The sequence below is a fragment of the Fringilla coelebs genome (genome assembly GCF_963513975.1).
Source record: "Fringilla coelebs genome assembly, chromosome: 1".
Taxonomy (NCBI): Eukaryota; Metazoa; Chordata; class Aves; order Passeriformes; family Fringillidae; genus Fringilla; species Fringilla coelebs.
Genome location: NC_140028.1, coordinates 71951139 through 71971755, shown reverse-complemented (window position 1 = coordinate 71971755; position 20617 = coordinate 71951139). Strand labels below are relative to the sequence as shown.

General features: G+C 38.9%; 1 protein-coding gene across 1 annotated transcript in view; it reads right to left on the bottom strand.

Moving 5' to 3' along the window:
- The window catches only part of ADCY2 (adenylate cyclase 2), a gene marked incomplete at its 5' end in the record, with an annotated part of 204281 nt that overhangs the window by 141856 nt on the left and 41808 nt on the right, over window positions 1-20617 (bottom strand). The window lies entirely within an intron of this gene.

Here is a 20617-nt window from a genome sequence, read left to right as displayed (position 1 = left end):
TCCATATGCAGAATCTCCTGTCAGCTTCTTTTAAAGGGTACTAGTGTCCAAACTAACCTTATGGAACAAATGCACAGCCCTCCGTAACAGCAGAAGGGATTCCTTTGCTACACATAGGAAAATATATATTTGATGCTGTGCTTATGTTCCAAACCCCACCAGACATTTGAGAGAATGTAACTAGATTTGAGACACAGGTTTTGCACACATAAGTAAGTAGGCGATGCTGCAAACGTGCCAGCTGGTACATAATTATATCTCCATGTAAGGTTTGAGTTGACTTGCAAGCCTATTCACCATCCAGCAGTTGCATACACACAGTACAGAACACAGAAAGCTCCCAGGCAGGTATGAGCAAGAGTAACTTGCTGCTCACTTCCCTTTGTGCCAGTCTGCATTCTTCACATGTGCATGTGACAACTACATAGCCAAAACTGAGCCCTAAGGTAAGTGCCCCTGTAGGACAGAGGAGGCATTCTTTTCCATCCTGGGGACAGAACCAGATGGAGAAGATGTCCACTTCTGTTACCCACTCATCTTTCTCCAATCCCTCCATTAAGATCAATCCAGCTTCTTCATGATCTCTCACACCCTTTTCAATGTTGCCAGCTCTCCCATATACTCAAGAGTCAAATAGTTCAAAGGCATGAAATGAAAGAGAACTACAAAGGAAATGAGGGATAAAAAGAAAATACAGCAAGAAAAAGGCAAAGATTTTGCTTTGCCTCTCTACTCTTCCAGTCTACCAACAGATATCACGAGAAAAAAAAAGTGTTTGATAGCTGGTTGGTTTCAGTCCTCCCTAAAAGTTTTCACAAAGATCAGATGTTTGTAAAACCAACAGCAAAGAAAAGGGTGTACAAAGTTGGTCTAGTAAGAGAAGGGCTATGCCAGTATGATGTTTTAAAACTGTCCAGGATGAGGAAAAATCAATTATGATACTGACAGAACCAAGTGGAAGTCTTAAAACTTGGAAAAGGTGTAGAAAGGTCTGGCAGGCTAGAAAAGAGAAACATAGCACATGTTTTTGAAAGGCTGGGAAAATAGGTGAAGCTCATCAGCTTCACTTTAATTCCTATAGAAGTAACAGACAATAATAATGCATGTCATAATTAAGAGTCACAAAAGTTAAGAGGTAACAGAAAATGTGATTTTGCTGACAACAAATCATGTCAAAGCAATTACTTCTTCTGTCATGAAAACAGGCATCAGTATAGGGGAAAACCCAAATAATGAGTTAGGCAGCAACAAGGGATGTAAAAGGTCCTCTAATACAATGTAAGATGAACAGAGGCCAAAGGCAAAATAGCCTACTAGCATGTAAGAGCAGCTGCTTAAAATACGTTTCCAGAAAAAGGCCAGGCTGGATGGGGCCCTGAAGACCTCGTCTGGAAGAAGGTTGCCCTTCCCATGGCAGAGGGGTGGGAAATAGATGATCTTGAAGTTTCCTCCAACACAAACCATTCTCATTGCCTATGTGGTATTCACATATGTGTGAAAATTTTATTAGTAGAAAATAAAAAATTATTCTTATTTAACTAGTTTGTCTCAAAAAATATAACTTGCGTATTTTTTGATATCTGACTTTATAGCCAAACTAAAGGATCCACTCCATCTGTGTGGTCCATGCTAAGTATTTTTCCAAACTGGATGTAGGACAGAGTATGATGCTCTTGCTTTTCAACTTTGACATAAAACAGGCTACTAAGCATGTGAGCAACAGTTTGACATTTTGCAAAGCTACTAGTGATATCAGCTGTATCAGCTCCAAATTCCTTGTCTATCTGTAAATAACTGTTTTATAAATTACCTCACTCCTTTCCTTGGTCAAAATAAATGGATAATTTCAACATTCAACAACTACAAACAGAGAACACTTTTAGGAGGTTCAGCCCCTCTTGACATTACATATTCAAATAGGCTGGGTTGCAGAGGAACTGTGTCAAAGAACACTTGATTAAAACAAAATTGACCTGTCAATTCTTATATTTGCATATATTTGCAGTTTTGAAATTTGGTATGAGAATGCTGTTGCAAAGCAGGACATCTTTCAGTCATGCCAAGGCAGAAATTCTCCTCCAAAATACATGTAGGAAATGGAACCAATCAATGCCTCTTTTATTCTTTGTCAAATTGCTTTTCCCCAATTTCTAGTAGTAGTCTAAGGACCCAATAGAGCTCCTTTTATCACAGAGGTTGCTTTTTCATTTCACAATGGCTGAAGAGTGTTTTCCCCATGTACCCTCAAATTAGATGCTTCTACCCTTCATCTTGATCGCAGACATACATCGTACGTAAGACTTGGGACCTTTCAACATATTTCAAAATGCCAGTGTATTTAAGTTTAATATTGCAGAAATTAACACAAAAAGGCTTTTGAGCAAGTAGAAAGAGGAACAGACTTCTTGGTCTGAGTCACAGTCTGCAGAATGGCCAATGGCCCTTTTCCATCATCATTTTGTAAGAACTGGCAGAATATTGCTGATCACAACATTAAAAAGCAGAGATGCCAAGCTCTGAAAGACCCCACTATCTCACTGCAAGACTTGCTAAGGCCAATGATCACAGCGTGCCTGCACTTGCTGTGTGTTCCTGTCAGTAAACATAGAGTTAATTTACAGTGCACTATTTTTGACACTATTAAAAGTAGCCACCAAATTGTGCCACAATCACAAGGCCTGTCACTGTTATGCTGGAAGCAGTCTTTGATGTGGGTCATCACTACGACTGCCTAGTTAAAACAGGCTTTTTGTCCTGATCTGAACTTACACTGCTTTAGGAATTTGATTCTCAGGTACCTTCTCTCAGGTACTTTCTCTATGAGTTTATGTTATCCATGCTTTGGAGGTGGGAGTGCTTGAGCAGTGCTGGTGTGCATCACAGCATGCAGCATTCACTTTTGGCTAACCCCGGTGCAACACCTCACACACAAGTATGTGGCTTTCCCGCTTTGATTGAGGGCTATCCAGGACTCTGGCCCATCACTTTTGACTGCCAGAGCTTCGCAAACTCTGAGTGGGTTTGCTGCTCTCTGTATTTCTTCCCCCATACCTCAGCAGGGCCACATTGTCATTGACTATGCAAGCAGTTCCTTTCCACAGATTTAAAGGACGGTGCACTGCCGTAGATGAGCACATAACAGATGATTTTCCTGCAGATTCTGTGCAGCTGCTTTCAGAAGGGCAGCAAAAGTGAACATGCAGATTGCTGCAGTGATGCCGCTGGAGAGAGCTGGACGCAAAATGGTAAAATGACACCACGGTGTGAGATATGATGATCATGAACCCTTTAAAAAACAGATTCTTGTCACAGAACACAACGCAACTATGACTAAACATCTTCAGCATGCAAAATAGAAAGACTCAGGCTGCAAGAGATAAGAGAAGTAGATCCTTCTTTAAGTTAAACCCATTCTGAGCATTTTTCATGTTGGCAGTTTTGTCCCAGCACCTACAGATGTACACGGGCTACTACAGCCTTTAGTCTGTCCTCTTGACTCTCAGCTAGGAGAGCTGGTATGAAGTTGATAATATTTGGTGCTTCACAGACGTTGCTATTGGAAATGTCACTAGTTTGGACTGATGGCACAAACTACAGTGGACCCAAGCCATGAATCCATGCTGGTTTTTGCGGACACAACCTGTTCTGAGACACCTTGTCTCCCGTGTGTCACCAGTTTCTACTCCTCAGTGGGGTTGCCTTAACTGTAAAGAGAACATGGAGCAGAAATTTTAACATATTTTACAAATTAAAATTGTCTTTCCTGGCACACAGGGTACCACAGGGGATGTTGCTTTGGCACTGAGAACAACTGTAAAAAAGATACTAATCATTCATTTTATACAAATTATGTTCCAACAATGACTCACAATTTCCCACCAAGACAGCCTTTTTAACACTGTGTTAAGATGGTTAATCATAACATGCTTGGCATGTGTAAAATTCACTAAAGCTAATGTTACTCTGACCAGAATTTCCCCCTGAGGAGCATGATACCTTGGCACTGAAGCTGGCCTGCAAATGTAAATGTACCATTTCAGTATGAATTAGGGAAAAGCACTTCTTTGGACACAGGCAGCAGTAGTGAGGCTACAGCTAATAAAATATCTGTAGTGCTTTGGGATAACTGCAACAGTGCTGGCTTTTCACTGTATAACCATAATTAAACTGGTAAGACTACAAAAATGCAAACTAAGTAGCCAACCCACTACAGGATCACTTTCAGAAGTTTTTCAAGATCAGCTTCCACATCACTGTGTAAAAGGAGCAAAAATCATCAGCTAATTGAAGAATTTTCCCTTGGAAAGACAATTAGATTCCAGCCACTGATTTCAAATGTTGTTTGTATATACCTAATGGCACAGAAGACGCTCTAGCTTTTCTAAAGAAAGAGCTAGGTTTCACAACATTTGGTCTGACCTACTAATTTAAAAAACTAGTTACAAATACTATGTTTAATACAATGTATGTTTTATGGCATCAGAAGGGTATTCACACAAGCTATAAACTGTATATTCAAATCTTTGTGTTGGCAGTGTAAAGGTTGCAAATATGTAACACTCTTTGCTATTGTAACTCTGAAGTCCAACCCCCAAACTTCTACCTGGGCAATGTTCAAAGAATAAAACAAGCTACCCACATAAAACAAAAAATTCAGAGAATGAAAATCAGCTTCTGTTCTGAGTCATCTAGAAAAAGGCTAAAATTATGAAAGCATCAGATGAGTGAAGGTGGAAAAGTTGTCCACCAAACCCTGAAACGCCAGAACAAAGGGCACTCAATAGAACTAGAAGGTTGCTTGAAAAAAGGTGAAATTAGTGGATAGTGACCTTCTTGAACTTAGACTATCAGGATCAAAGAGATATTAAGCCAATTCATGGACACCTTATCCATGAACCAACAATAAAAAAACGGGGCAGGGAAATGCACTCTGTGATGCCACTAACGTGTGGAGGCTGGGCAAGGCATGAAGGAAGCTGACCACACAAAGTGATCAATTTGGCATGCTGCCTTTCAGAAGCAGCTTCTCTTGCCATTCCTGGAGACACTTCACTGTGCTAGATGGACCCTGGCCTCACCCTGCAGGACGTTCTTGTGTTCTGGTGCTAAGAGTTAAAAGTGCTTCAGAGGAAAAGAAAAAGATAAAGCAGTTATGACACAGTAGCCTCCCTGACTTTAAAATAAAGCAAGACAATTCAGAAAAAGAACTGAAAGCCCAGTAAGATTATGAATAGAAAGCATTGTAGAACCATTCCCTAGTTAGAAGGGAACTGGGAGAGGGAAGTTGAACTTTGAGCAACAACAAGAAAAAACACAAAAGAAGCTGAGTATTAATTTGTATAATAACAATGGTTCCCAAGCACCTGGTATGCCATAAACCTCAAGAATAAAGTCCACAAGGAAGATTTGTTTGTGATATACTCCACAAAATAATTTCCAAAATAAATTACTACTTCACTGTTTTTATGAAACATAAAGTTTTATTTTCCAATAATTGTCATAGAAGTAGTAAACAACTCAGTAAATCATGCCTTGTTCTTGATCATAGAGAACTCTCAAAGTAATAATCCCTTTCTTTTGTGCACAGGTCTGGGTTTAAATGTCATCAGGAAACAGTCATTACAGCCTCTGCCAAAAAATTGACAACAACCATTAGCAAAATGGGACAGAATAAAAGCAAGTTGATTGCACTAAAATGGATATTTAAAAATAATTTTATAATAAGAGACCTTCAAATGTGTTCCTAAAGTCACACATTAACGTGATAGTAAGATGAAAGACTCCTGGAAAGCAAGGAAAATTCATATCTGAAATAATCAAGATACAAACGGATTGCATGCTGTCACTGTGTGATCTCCTTCTGTGTCACAGAACCTTTTCTTTCACTGCATGGGATCAGTAAGAGAGACGAGATTTTGAAGGAGTGACCCAAGGAACATCAGCAGTAGCCCACCAATTCATAACAATTTTTGGTACTTCCTGCTACAAAAAGAGGAGACTGAGCTACCATCATCTCTAGATTTGAGATTATTCCTGAAGACACTCAGAAAAGAAAGAATTTTGTTTCTCTCCTCACACCTTGTCTTTACCATCATTCCTTTCCTCACTTGATTCTCATCTTTCTACTGTATCTTTCCACCCTTGTTTCAGCCCCATTATAGACAAGCAGTCAAGAAGACAGATTTGTTCTGCTGCACCACTGCTAAATCCCTGTGAGCAGAAAGACAACTTCATAAAGCACCACAGAGCCCAAAAATGGCATCTGCTGGCAGCGATTTCACTCCTAACTGGACCAGATGACAATAAGCCATGTCTTTGTTTGTTTCAGTGATGAGACAAGTGAAAACCATCAGAGATAGTGAATTCATTGCTCATCCTTGTTATCTTTCCCTCCTGTGTTTTACTGTGATAAGTATTAAGGTCAGAAACCTAGAATTCTGCAAGAATTCCAGATCATCACAGCAAGCATTTTCTCTAAAAGGGACAGCTGATTCCCTCTTTCATGCTATCTTAATAATCTGGTTTTTTGTTTAATCTAAGCACAGCAATAAAGATATTATAGCATGTTATTAAACCTAAAGCCTTGTCTTTCTATGCCATCATAAAAGTAAAAGCAAATGTATTTCATTCTGGCTAAGACCATGCTGCATCCTATTCAGAAGTCTAAACTGCAATTAAATTAACACATTTTAAAACTGGAAAGATTCAAATAATTATACAGTATATGAAACAGACTCAAGTCCAAAGCAACAAACTCCATTTTCACATGGACTATTAAGGAGAGAATTTTACGACACCCAAGCACCATACCTCAAATTTTAAGGTAGTTGAATAAGAACATAGGTTGAAAACATTTTCAGAGTGTCTATGAAGAGGCATACACAACTGCGAAGGAAACATAAAATACATAAAAACTTAATCTAGTAAGAAACAATGTGAAAATCCATGTTAAGATATGCATGCTCACACATACACAGAAAATATGAGCAACGACAGCAACAATTTAAATTAAAAAATCAAATGAGCTAGTACCACAGAAGAAGAATATACCACACTTTAGGAGATCCAAGGAGTTTTTTTCTACATGTTAGATATAAAAGAAGCCTAACAGTGAATTTTATCAACTATTATAAGAGCAAGTAAAACTGCTAATTCCAACAAAAGTAGAACAATCAAATAAAAGTGCTTCTTCTCTATCAAGAGAAAAACTAAAGGATATGTTGACATCATGATAAACAATAACTGTGGTACATTTTAATGTTCCAAAATATTAGCTCACAAGTATATGAAGCCACAGATACTAATGCTGAGGTATTTTGGAACAGCAGGTCCAATAAGACATGCTCCAGCATCTTACAAGAGTTCATGATTACATATATTTGTTTTCCACACTTCCTATACACCAGGCCAGCTCCAGAGAACTGAGTAAAATTAGATTGGTAAAAGGAAAAAGTAGGAAGTAAGAGCAGAAAATAAATGGTCAACTTTTACAATGAGAGGACTGATTCAGAGAACTTGAATTTATTCAATGTCATCCTAAATGTTTTAAAACAGGAGTGGAACAGTGATGTGGAAAGGATTGATAGGGTTTTAATATTGTTCAGGGTATTCAAAATCAGAAAAATGTGAGGAAAGTTTCAGAAGTGATTCACACTGCTGTGACTGGGCCATAGCAGATCAAACCCAACACAATAAATGTAAAATAGGAATGAAGATAAGAATTTCAACCAAACACTTCCAAAAGTGGGCTTAACCTTAGTTATTACATCCTCTGACAAAGATACAAGACTCATTGTGAATAGCTCTTTGAAATAATGCATAATAGCAGGGGCTGAAAGGACAAATAAAAGGAGAGCAATTACTTGGAACAGAATAGAGAATCAAGCATCATGATGACATTGTATGAATCCATGATGCCCACATTTCTTGAATAGTTCGTGCACTTCTCTCCCCATCTTAAAAAAAATCAAGGAACGAAGAAACCATGTTGGTAACCCCCCACCCCACGCCAGCATTCTCTTCTCCAGGCTGAACAGCCCCAGCACTTGCATCCTGCCTTCAAATGAAAAATGTTCCAGTCTCTCAGTCCTCTTTGTGGCTCTCCTCTGGACTGACTCACTTAAAACTATACTGCTTGAGCACTGGGGAGTCCAGGACTTGATCCAGCACTTCAGATTTTATGTCACCAGTGCCAAGCAGTGAAAAAGGATCACCTCTCTCAACCATCAGGAAGTGCACAGCTCTTCCTAACGGAGCCTAGGGCATGATCACACAACCATGTCCAGTGCCACCCAAACCCTGAGGAAGTATAAGCCCTGACAGAGCTGTGCCTCTGACACACTGCCCCACAGGAACACTGCAGCCACCAGAGCAGCCTTAACAACACATTGAGAAGCCCTGGAAATCTGAGTTCATTATTGTCAGAGAACCCACCAAGAGCTGTGCTTGAAAATGAAGAAGGAGGTGAAGCAGGAGCACGCAGATGGCAACTCTGAGGAGCTATTTCCTTTACAGATCAGAAGCCCTCCTTTCCTTGAGATATTCAAGTGTCAGCAAAGGGCAACACTCCCTGGTGAGCTGACATTTGCTGTGGCATGTGTCAGAATGAAGGGAAAATAACCAGACAGTGATAAAGGGTCATGGTTGAGGTGTACCTGGTAGAAAAATTTACATGAGTGAAGTGCCTGAACAAAGGAGACTTGGAGTTCCTTTGCACAAATCAACAGTCTCATATAGCAGCTCGAGTCAGAAACTGCTGCAAAAGAAAAACGTGGTAAATTTATGTGACTCTGCTTACAGAAAGATGATAACCTGACAAGATAGGAATTTTGCAAATTATGGTTTATTCTAAGCGTGTATTTTTAGGCAAAACAGAAAAGAAACACGAGACATTGCCAAGAAAAAGAGCCTCTTGATGACTGTCATGAAATACTGTGACTGTGCACGGAGTGGTGGTAGCACAATGTTAATGGGAATGGAAGGAAACTAATTTCTTCTTTAGGAGAGCTGCCAAAATAGGACCTCAATACCAACATCTCCTTGGTAAAACTCATTAATCTTAGAAACAACATGCCTAGAAGTGTATGACATCAAAAAAGTGGACAAAACCACATTCAGAGAAACTAAATTGTGAGGAAAAAAAAATCACAGCTTTTAGTTGTCACAAGACTAAAACAGGTTCTGTAGCACTCACTCAAAAATCTGTATTATTTTCCTGTGATTCCTGCCTTTCCCAAAGACTTTCAAATCATCTGCTAAAACTTTCCCAAAGATTTTAACACAGGATGAAATTGCCACTCTGGCTCTTGCACAATGCCTTTAGGACCTCAGCCTATTGCTCACGGCTTCCTACTTGCACCCTTGGCTGTTATGCCCCAAATCCAAGTGTGCAGGGATCTCAGCAGCCGCTGACATTGGTGTGTTCCAGTCAGCTGATGGATCCTACCAGCACCCCATGCAGGAAACATCATCTGGGAGTGTGAACAGCTCCTGAAGAGAACCACAGAGCCACAAAACGATAAAGTGTCACAGGGAGATGTTGGAGTCGATGGGAGACAAGCACATCCAATGATGATCAACAAGTCTCAACTTTATTTAGGCAATGAGCATACTTTTATAAGCATAGTAATAAGGTTCATACATATTGCAAAAGTAGAGCTCATAATTGGTCCACAGGTGGAGGTCAGCTTCACCTCTACTATCACATACTCAGGATGCTTGTGGTTTTCTACTCTGACTAGACCCTGTTTTCCCTATCCTGTTGTTATATAACTTCTTGCTCAAGGAGACAGTGTCCTTGCCCAAGACCCTACTGCTTTACCAGCTGAAACTTATCATGTCCCCTTTCTTCTAACCAGGTGTCCACAAAACTCTCCACAGGGAGAGCCACATGCTGAACTAGAGGGGACACGCAGGAAAGGATGTTGATCTGGAGTGCCTCAGATGCTTCTCCTCTCAGATGGCCACTGGGAAGAGTTTGTCTTTTCCCTTTTCTCACTCTTTCCTACTTTGTTTCTCTTTCTTCACCATGAGAGTCAACATGTGCCATCAGCTACAAACCCTGACAATAAATCTTTGCGCATAAGAACTTGTCCTAACATCTTTTGCTCAACACGTCTTCCCCCTCAACTTCTGAAGTCTACAAAGTGATTTTTAACGTCAGAAATCACTTTTTTCTACATCAGAAAGTAGTCAGATTTTGATGGCCACTAACGTGCCAGCCTCCATATGAACATCAGGGACCAACATCCCCAGCAGCCTGGATGCTGCTTCCTTAGGAAGGAAATAGGGAAAGAGGCAGTCCAGGTTCTCTTTCACTCCAGACAAACCTTTCCATAGGGCAAAAGGCACAGCTGTGGGATGCAAAAGTTGAACATCAACGTCAGAATGGACATGTGTACCAAATCTAGTAATGATAATGGCAATAAAAATCATAATCACCTCTTCTCCAGTTTTGACATGCAAAAATTCCATATATTGTAACACTCTCCCAAGCAAAATGGAATGAAAGAGAAGGCATTCATACATTTATTTTCTACTGCTGCATTTTTCAAACTGCCTTTTTTGGGAACACTAATCCCTACTAGATTCATGGTATAAGTCAAAGCTGTTAATTCTCTTACAGGGATTTTATTTCAATTGAAAGTAAAGAAAAAAAGTGGGTAAAATAATTTCATGGTAATTCATAGAAATTTGACCTGTTTTACTAACACAGATAAACCTTCACTTGAGGTCTGTCAGAGGTTTACCCAGGTTTACATAAAGACTGAAAGGAGGAAAAGGATCAAACTGGAAAGGGGTTACACATAAATTGTATGAAGGCTTGAATTTAACGTGACAGACAGGCAGATTCACTATTAACCTAAGTCATCTCAAACTTCTCTTATTGCCTGCCTCTGTTGTGTTCAAGGTCAAATGCTTTCCTCAGCCCAGGTTTTCCACAGTGAGATTCTTTTCATTTTGAATTCAAACCTTTTTTTCACACTGTAGCTAGGTTTTACTCTCCAGATATTTTTGTCGATTTTTTTTTTGTGAACAGAGGAACGTGGAAATAAATCAAAATTATAATATAGATAATAAGTGAGAAATTCTCAGATGAATTTCAAACACACACTTTATTATGGAAATGAAAAACATAATACATCAAATAAAGCATCATTTCAGTACATAAGCAAATCAATATAGGCTGATATTATTTTATTGCAACATCTGTATTTAAAACAATGTTATGTAAAATTTAAAGTATTTTTGCAATAGAGAGCAGCAGTGAAGTATTTCCTTAAAATGGGTGATCTTAATCTTTATAATCCTGATTTAAAATTCAGAGCCCTTCATATTGGAAATACTGCAATTATTTTTATAAAGAGTTCATTGATTTAATGAGTAGTCCCAGCTACTCATGAACTAGTGATGTGATTCCATCTGCAACTCTTAAAATGTTGCTGTCTTCTAATTACAAAGAAATTCATTATTTAGCTGTAGGATTAGTCAAATTAATCCCAGTAGGATGAATACAGAGAAAAAGTTATTCCAATCTGTTTTAACAAGCATAGGATTTCATGTCTCACTGCATTGTAAGTATTAAAATTAGTCAACAATTAATTTACATGTTATTTTGCAGAAAGTTCTGCCATTGCTTCCTTGTTTCACACCTTCCATTTTACACTTTTCATGGTACAAAGCTTTTTCTTCTCAGAAGTTTTCAGTGGAACAACTTGTATGTTAGTCTGAATCCCCAAAGTAAAAAAAGGGCATACTCAAAATCCCAGAAAGCATTTCATAACTTCCAAAAGAATCAGAATAGCATCTTTTTACAGTAAAAGCTCTCTAGGTAGTGCATACCACACACATCCAGAAAAATTATCTGAATTAAACAAGGAAATATTTGGTATATTTCTTCACTTACTAGAATCAGAGCAATTTTACATTGGAAGGAGCCTCTGGAGGTCATCCTGTCCAACTTCCTGACTGGTTGCAAAGGTAGATAATGGTCAAATTACTTCATATAATGGGCACAAATTTCAACTAATTTACTTTTGTTTACCCAAAACTGTATGTGCTTTTACAGAGTGTGGAATTAATTAAAAGAGACACCAAACAGAGAAATATGACATAAAACCTGAAACTGCTCTTTAATATTCCTTTTCACAGTAGGAAATAGCATTTGTGTTATCAATAATGACATTCAATTTTGCAGGTGAACAGAACAAGGCAATTCCCCTAAAATAAGCAGAATACTTTCAATCTCTTTATTGAAACACCCAATCCCCAAACACTATTGAATTCAAACCCCCAAATCCAGTCAAGTTTCCAAACTCAGTGTACAAGAAGAACCTGCCAAGACTAGATGTGTCACAAAATGGCAAAAAATACATGGTCACATTCTGCCTAAATTACCATACAGTCTCACTTAATGGAACCACACAGCTTTGCCCATGAAAAAAAAAAAAACAGCAGGAAAACAAAGGCAAGAATTTGCAAATACTGCTAGGAATGCAATGACAGAGACACTGCAACAAATTCTAAAATACAAATGCACTCCCTGCAGTTACTGCAGTAATACTGTAGAGATCTTCCCTCCTATTTTGCTGTCTGATTGTTCACATCCACAGAAGTAGATGCAAACACAGAGGCAGCCACAGTAACAGAAATGGTTAAAATCTACCTTCCAGCCAATGACTGTGGATCATAATATAGAAACCAATGGCAACCATGCATGGCATGTATAAGAATACAGTCATACTATGATATTCTCATATATTTCTGAGAAGACTAGAAGACTGACCAGCTCCAAGTAAGTGTGCTATATCAAAACCAAAGTCACTGCTGACCTGGTTTAGTACTAGCAAAGTAATTAAAAAAAAATAAAGAAAAAAGAAAACCGTGCCATGCACCTGAGAAACTGCTGGACCTGACACCCCTTTCTTGACAGTCGAAGTGAACAAATCTATTCTTGCAGTCAGTTCAAAGCCCTGAGCATTTAAATAAGCCAGAGGAAAAAAATAAAATTTAAACTAGACATCAGTCCTGCATCCTGCAAACCATACATTCTTACTGAGCTCCCTTCTCTCTGAATGCATACACGGCTGTCTGCTCAGTGGTAGAGAGGAATCTGACCAGCACAAAGAAACCTTCATAAAGGTCAGAGGGAAATGTTTCCTCTGTTTTGCTTTATGTTTTTTTTTCAGATAGAAAAAAAGAAAAGGGGAGAGCTCTTTGGAAGCAATGGGATGTATTTTTTCTTCTACCCGTTATCATGCCAGCTGTTGGGCAGGTTAAAGCCAGCAAAGAGACTGGCAATGACTCTGGCTAACGCACACCAGTGAGCCACAGGTATTAATTCCGCTTAAATGAGAGGATACAGCAAGATTGAGAAGCTACAGCTGTAACATACAATGCTACAGCTCAAAGACTGAAAAGTCTGTACATGGAGCACAGTGCCATGACCACTGAAGGAGAGTGTTGCACTTCACATTAGGCTGGCAATTTGTAGGTTAATAATTTAACACAGCACTGTGTCTTTGCACGGTCCAGTGAGAGGGGACTTAATAATTCTCTGCCCTCGGGTAGGAACAGCTTTATCCAGGCAAGAAAGGACAAAAGGATGATGATGTAAATCTTAACAGAACCGCAGGCCTGATTGGATGCAAAGAAAACATAGATGTCCAGATCAAATTTCTGTTCCACGAAAAAAAGTGTAGAGCTTGCGTAAGAACAGGTTTCCTCTGCATAAGAACATGATGCCCAGCCACACAATTAGATGGATGCTGCAAACAACCAGAAAGAAGGAGAGAAGCTTCGGGGCTAATCTAAGGATAACTCAATCTAGGCGTGATCTTCCTTCACTTGTTGCATCCCATCTCAAAAACATTTGCAACTGTGTATAGATTTCTGTATTCCTATTTTGTAAACAAATTGCTTATTTTACAATTATTAGAACCTGAATTGGGTTATGGGCAATTGGTAGGTTACTAGAAAATCCTATCCCTGCCAAAGTGGTAATCCTTAAAAGTTAGATACTGAATTACACTCTCACAGTGCTCAGCACAACTCCAGAGACTGTAAAAAGCAGTGTCACGCTTGATAAAATGTTTGGAAACTAGGCCAGCTGGAGTTGGTGAGATATCTTCTCATGATAAGCACAGAAACACGTGAGCAATGACCTTACCTCCAAGAGTCTTCCAGCAAGTTTGGAGTACCTATGAAGATAATTCAGTTTATTTCATCTATTCCCTTGCATCTAGAATCATAATTCACATCTGTTTTTTTTCATGCTAAGGATGTCAATGAAAGCAACAGAGGTGCACCAAAATGCCACGCAGGAAATGGAGAACAATTTTGTTTAATACACTCGATGTTCAAATCCATTGATAGTTAAGTACCTCCCAATTTTACAAACTCTGCTATTTTAAGGTGCAGCATAACTGTGTCAGGAACATGACTTAGCAATCATAAGCTCCAAGGAGTCACAGACAGGTTAGATAAATATCATTATCCTTGAAATAAGACAGCCTATGCCAGCACACCCCAACAGCAACAGAGCTGTGACAGTCCTTAAAAAGAAAGGGAAACAGAGAACATCAGGTATCACAAGGCTCCAGCATCCCCATACTCGTACTTCTAAACCATCATGAAAGTACTTCTGAACTCCCATTACAACTTCTAATTATACACATCTTACAGACACTGTAATTATTTTGCCAATATGACAGGAGAAATCAGAGGCAGAACTCCACAGCTCGGAGATGCAATTTTCTACACTTTGAAGTACTAATGGACAAATCTCATTCCGCACCCAGTACATCTCTGCAAGAAGCTTTTTCATAAAGGAATAGTTTACTGAAAGCTTTAGATAAAAATGGAAAGAAGCATGAATTAAAGATGACAGCAATAAAATGTAAAAACAGACCACTATAAAAAGTGGGGCTTTCAGTGGCCTCTTTCACAATCACTGCTTATCTGAAAAAAAAGACAGTCAACTACATTTACAAGACAGGCAGTATTTGTCATCACTGCACAGAACTTGAATAAAAGGATAATTTATGTACCCCCCTCACCTATTTTTAGGTGAAATTATTTTTATGGCAATTACAATTTTCTTTTTTACCACAGATATTGTAATTTTTATTTCTAACGCATTTTTAGTGTATATAAAAGCCACGTAAAAATTTCTGGTTTGGATCAGGGCATTTTCATTTACATCTTCATAGGAGACACAAATGAAGACATCTTGATATATTCTCTTCTATACCCCTACACACAAATTCTTTGAGTTGGAAGCCTTTCCCAATCTCTGGCATCAAAGCCCAGCAGTACAGTGTCCAGTGATATTATTTCAGATGTGTGCATGGATTTTCCCTCAGACTGCATCCCAGAGATTCATGGCCTAAAGAATGAAATTTGCTGGTTCTTTTCACTCCTGCCAATGTTACTGGAATACATCAGATTTCCATTGTTATTGTGTAAAATTACAACAATGTACTTCTTTCTCAGTAATTGCCTTCCTCTTCTTAAGTGTCATCAACTGTGATCAAGTGTTATCAAATGAGAGTTTGGGTTTGTTTGTCAAAAACTATGCCCTCAGAGTCAATTCATCTCTGTCAAGCTTTATAAAAGAGTACAGCAACTTGACTCTTCTCACAACACACATCCCACACATAGGGGGAAAAGGCATCATTCCTCTGTTGCTTCCATTCTGGCAGATTTTCCCATACTAGATAATGGGGAAAAAAACCCAGAATTTAATCCAGATGGGTTTGACCGGGACTAGGAAATGTTGAGAATGGAAGAGTTCAAAGACCCCTTCCATCCTCATGCATGAAAAGCCAAATCAGTCATGCCCTTTGAAACTTTATATAATCAAGCTCTTTTACAAGCTTGACTTATCTTAAAAGGATAGTCAGGCATCTCACATACTATACTTGCCACTCTTCATTAAATAATAAGGCTTTTTATTCCATATTTAACTTTTATACAAAATACAGAATAGTAAATCTTTTTTGGGGAAGAAGTACAAGCTATCTTCTCACTTAACTGGTTATACTAATGGATAGCAGGAGAGGTAATTTTGATATACAAGAGTATGAGAGCAGAATCAACTTTGAAAAGCTAGGAACTGATGTGGGTTCAGGAAATAAAACAAATTTCTGAAGTTTTACAATTTTTTAATTTATTCTTTTTGAATATTTCAGTATTCTCATTTAACTAATTTCAGTAGCTGGCCAGGAGTGTAAAAAACTCAAAACCCAGAGAAATCCTCAATACGGTGAAATTGCAGCTGGAAGAGGCACAGCCACCGCATATTCTGAATGCAAATACATAGAGCAACAGATACCAAAACTTTTAAGTCCTAATCTTATGAGTTGGGAGAAAATGAAGTTGTATGTCTAAACTGAATGAGAAATCACAGCATGCATTACCCTGAGTATAGTTTTATCAACAAAGCATTTCTATTGCAATATAGTGCAGTGCTTTTTTCCTTAAATGCACTTATATTTCTCCTGTGCTTTTACCTTAGGCCCATGGATCTATTCACTTAGGCACTAAAATAAATGAACTGTACCTCAGTTTCTGCAGAACTGAACATTTTCAGCCTGCCTTCTTTTCTATCTTCTCTCCTCACACCTTCCCATTTCAGTTTGGAAACCATTACTGAGCCAAACATGCAAGTTCTACCTAACCAAAAGAATAACTGATGACCTGCCAAAAGACTGAAGAGCACCAGAATCATTTCTAACATGAAGCCTGACAGGCAGCCCACAGAGATGTAAATCTTCCAGCCATCCATCTCAAATCAAAGCAATGTCTACATTACTAACATTAAATGGTTTCATCTGTAACTGTAGTATTTCACATGCTGTGCAGAAAAATATCTTTAAAATATCCAGCTTATTCTGCGTATGCTACCAGGAATGGAAGTTTTATATAGCAAAGAACTGACAGGTTTTATAGCTCTTATTGAGCTATAAAGATGGTTTATCAGTATCTACAGTCACAGTTCAAAGGCTCAATATATTTAGTCCTGCTGTGGACAGACAGAAGTTCTGATTGGTAGTAAGGAAACAGGACTCTCACTTTTCAAAGGGAACTAAATAGCCATTTTTAGTTTGGGTATCTTATTCTATATATAAAGAAAATGTCTGCATTTTCAGTGTAAGAGTATGAAGGACAATGATGTTCACTGTAAAAAAATCCCGCTGTCTAATCCCAAATGTTCTATCCTCTATTCCCAAATGCCTGCTAATGTCATAAAAATAATTACAGAGACAGACAAGATCCTAAGCCTCCAAAGCAGAGAGATATCCCTCTTCCCAAATGCTCTCCGTCCTTCATGACTACATCACGTCTTTGCCTTTTCCACTCACTGGTTGGTTTGGGGCTTGTGGGAGAAACTGGGGATTGTGATGGCCTGGCAGCAGCACAGATGGGTACTAGAAACAGCTAGTTCTGCTTTAAAAATAAAGGCAAAACCCACGGACCCAGGCAAAGAATGTGAAATAATCTGCAGAAAATGAGAGAAAGTAGGTAGCTGGGAAATAGCTGTAGCGTTAATGGACTATGACACAGTCAATGCAAAAAGAATATACGTGCTTTTAATGGCAGCATATTGGACCCGAGCTACCTAGTTCCTAAGCTCTTCTTTTTAAAATTCTGTTGTGGGCAAAATGATCCCCACTTGTGAGCTTTTCACTTTATTCAGTGCCAGCTAATGCCAGCTTATGATCACTGCTGCGGTTATTATAGAAAAAGAACCAAAACAGCCAAGTGCTAAGCCAGCACTGCCCTGGCACAGGCCACCCATGGCCACTGTTCCTCAGAGGTGTGGGTGCCCCAGCCAGTCTCTTGGACTGGCAGAGCATACATTTAGAATAGACTTTAAGAAAAGATTCTTTACTGTGAGACACCGAAACAGGATGCCCAGAGAAGCTGTGGGTGACCCACCCCTGAAGGTGTTTAAGGAAAGCTTAGATGGAGCTCTGAGCAACCTGGTCTAGTGGAAGGTGTCCCTGCCAATGGCAGAGGGCCTGGAACTAGATGTTCTTTAAGGTCCCTTCCAATCCAAACCATTCTGTCATGATTCTGTGCTTCAGAAGGATGCCCATGTTTGATGGAGTGTCTCCTTCCAGGTGGACACCTCCAGCCATATGTGTTGTCAGCAGCTTTTCCCTCCCCTTATCTCCCCAAGATCATCTCTCTGCCTGCCTCTCCCCCAGCACCTGCAGCCATTTCAGTGTCTGGCACACAACAGGGTGCCCACCCTGGTTTCAGAGCTATCTGGACCCCACTGTGACCAGGACAAAGAATCCCACAGCCTCTGCTGTAAGACCATGCCACATATCCCCACATGCTTCTCCAAAATGCTCTCTTTGAAATTATATTCATTGTTATCTTGCTGCTTATGGGGAAAAAAAAGTCTTCTGACATCATTTGTATCTAACTCTTCTGATTTGTAAATCATTAAATGTGCAAATACATATTTACCAGAGTTTATACCTCTGCTAATGTTTGAACTTATTTCTAAGGAAGCTGATTTAAAGTTCTTGAGCACTTCCCCACACAAGCTATTAGAATTACACAGCTGTCAGTACTAGGCAGAATTGTTTATCACAAAAAATGCCTACTCTTCTAAATATGCTGCAACACAGATACCCTTGCATGCACTATCAGAGGGCAGTGAAATGAAATCTAAACAGGATACAAAGCCTTCCTTTAAGGCCAGAAATGGAAAACAAGTAGTGATAATAATTTAATTACAAGATTAAACAAAGCTAACAAATATTGCCCTACATAATCCTAATGCTACTCAATTAAAGAAAAATTATGAAACCCCAGTATTTTGGAACATTTCCCTTCCCCACTTTTTTTATGCTTTGAATTGCAGAAAAGCTTAAAACTGAGTGGCTGGGCAGGCCAAAGTCTGCACCCCAGCTGTGCTCCCCTGAGGCTCCTGGGCTTTGGTTGTATTTGTTTCTCAGTCATAACAAAAAGCTCCTCCTGCTGGACCAGGTCAGCTACTCTCACTGCCAAAGGAGCCATTCCATACAGGAAAACCCATATTACAGATTTACAGAGGAGTAAGGACAACAAGGGCATCAATGTTAAGAAAAGACTAAGCAAAGCTAAGCAGAGCCAGAGCCAAGTGCAAAGCCACGGGTCCCATTCATCTAGCTCAGTAATTATGACAAGTACCCACTAAAGCTGCAGAAAGAAACGAGCTATTAAAACAAGCAAAAGTCAAACTGATTTTCAAATTTTCCTTTTGAACTTAGTAAATAAGGAAATGAAATGCCAAATAAAAATTTCACTGTTTACAAAACTAAGTCTGTTTGATTACATCAATAATAAACTAAGAAAATAATTTCAAACTTTTTTTTTTTTAATGGCATTGTTCTTTTAAATGCTTTCCTTGGAAAACCTAATATGTGCTGTTTTAAGCACTTCCTTTAGACAAACAAGTAGGTCCACTGACCTTGGAAATAAAACACTTCACACCTCCTGATGTGTCATTAATTCCATCCTCTGGGGACGTTATGGAAAAATAATAATTAATGTACTGCCAGAAAACTGTCTCAGATTTCAGCCCATTTCCTCAGCTACCAACTGATGTCTTAGTTACTTTCCTTTTATTAAATGTGTAAATCAATGGTCACTATTTTTTAATGGGGACAGTAAATAGCTTTTTGATTTAAAGAGTCCACTTTAAATCTGGACCCACATGTCCATTCAATAAAAATATGATCTTGAAATGCTAGCCCATATGTCAAACAAAGGCCTGAAACAGATTCTGCTTTTATTGAAAGGATTCTTCTTTTAATTTCCCACCATAAAACCTAACTTTTTTAACAAGAGCGTTCAAATCACTTAGGATCTGCCCTTTGAGTCGTGAATTTTTACTTTACAACCCTTGAAATCTTCCAGAAACTTAGTTTTGTCTCTGAAGAATTAATGTAAGGCAGCAATGCTAGAAATGTAGCTGAAATTCCCTAGGAACAGTAAATTCAGCTCTGCAGCATTCTCTCTGCTACCCCTTTCTAAATACTGTTCTCCTTTATTTATTTCTTTATTTCTGGATTTGTGAAGCAAGGATAAACAAAGGCACTGCTCTCAGAACACCAGGTCATTTGAAACAATTAAAACTACTTCCAGCAAAAGCCATTGCAGGATGATTAGTTACCAGCAGCAGATAATGTGGTTTCTTTCCTGTTCTCATTTAAACTGTTTCACAGAAACTTACTTCTCCAAAGGCTTGTTTAAGGCAGGTGTTACAGTGTCCAGTTGGTCAAACGTGGCTTTGAATTGAGCGGCTGTACTGCTCAAACAAACACAAACATCTTTTTCTCTTTCTTGTCTTTCTCCAGGACACCATTTACCAGATAAACGGACAAGAATGAGAATAGTGACAAGAATACTCTGCTATAGCATTTCTAGTCTATTTTGTCTGCTCTCTGACATACTTCTCTGTTCAAAAAGCCAGCCAGCCTAAATAATACCAAAGCCCTATTAAAACCTGTGGCTGAAGCTGTGCGGAAAAAAAGACCACCTCCTACTAAGTGCAAGACTGGAGAGATAAAGAGCCTTAAGGAGTTACCAGAGAAGAAGCCAGAAGGAGGGGAGCTAA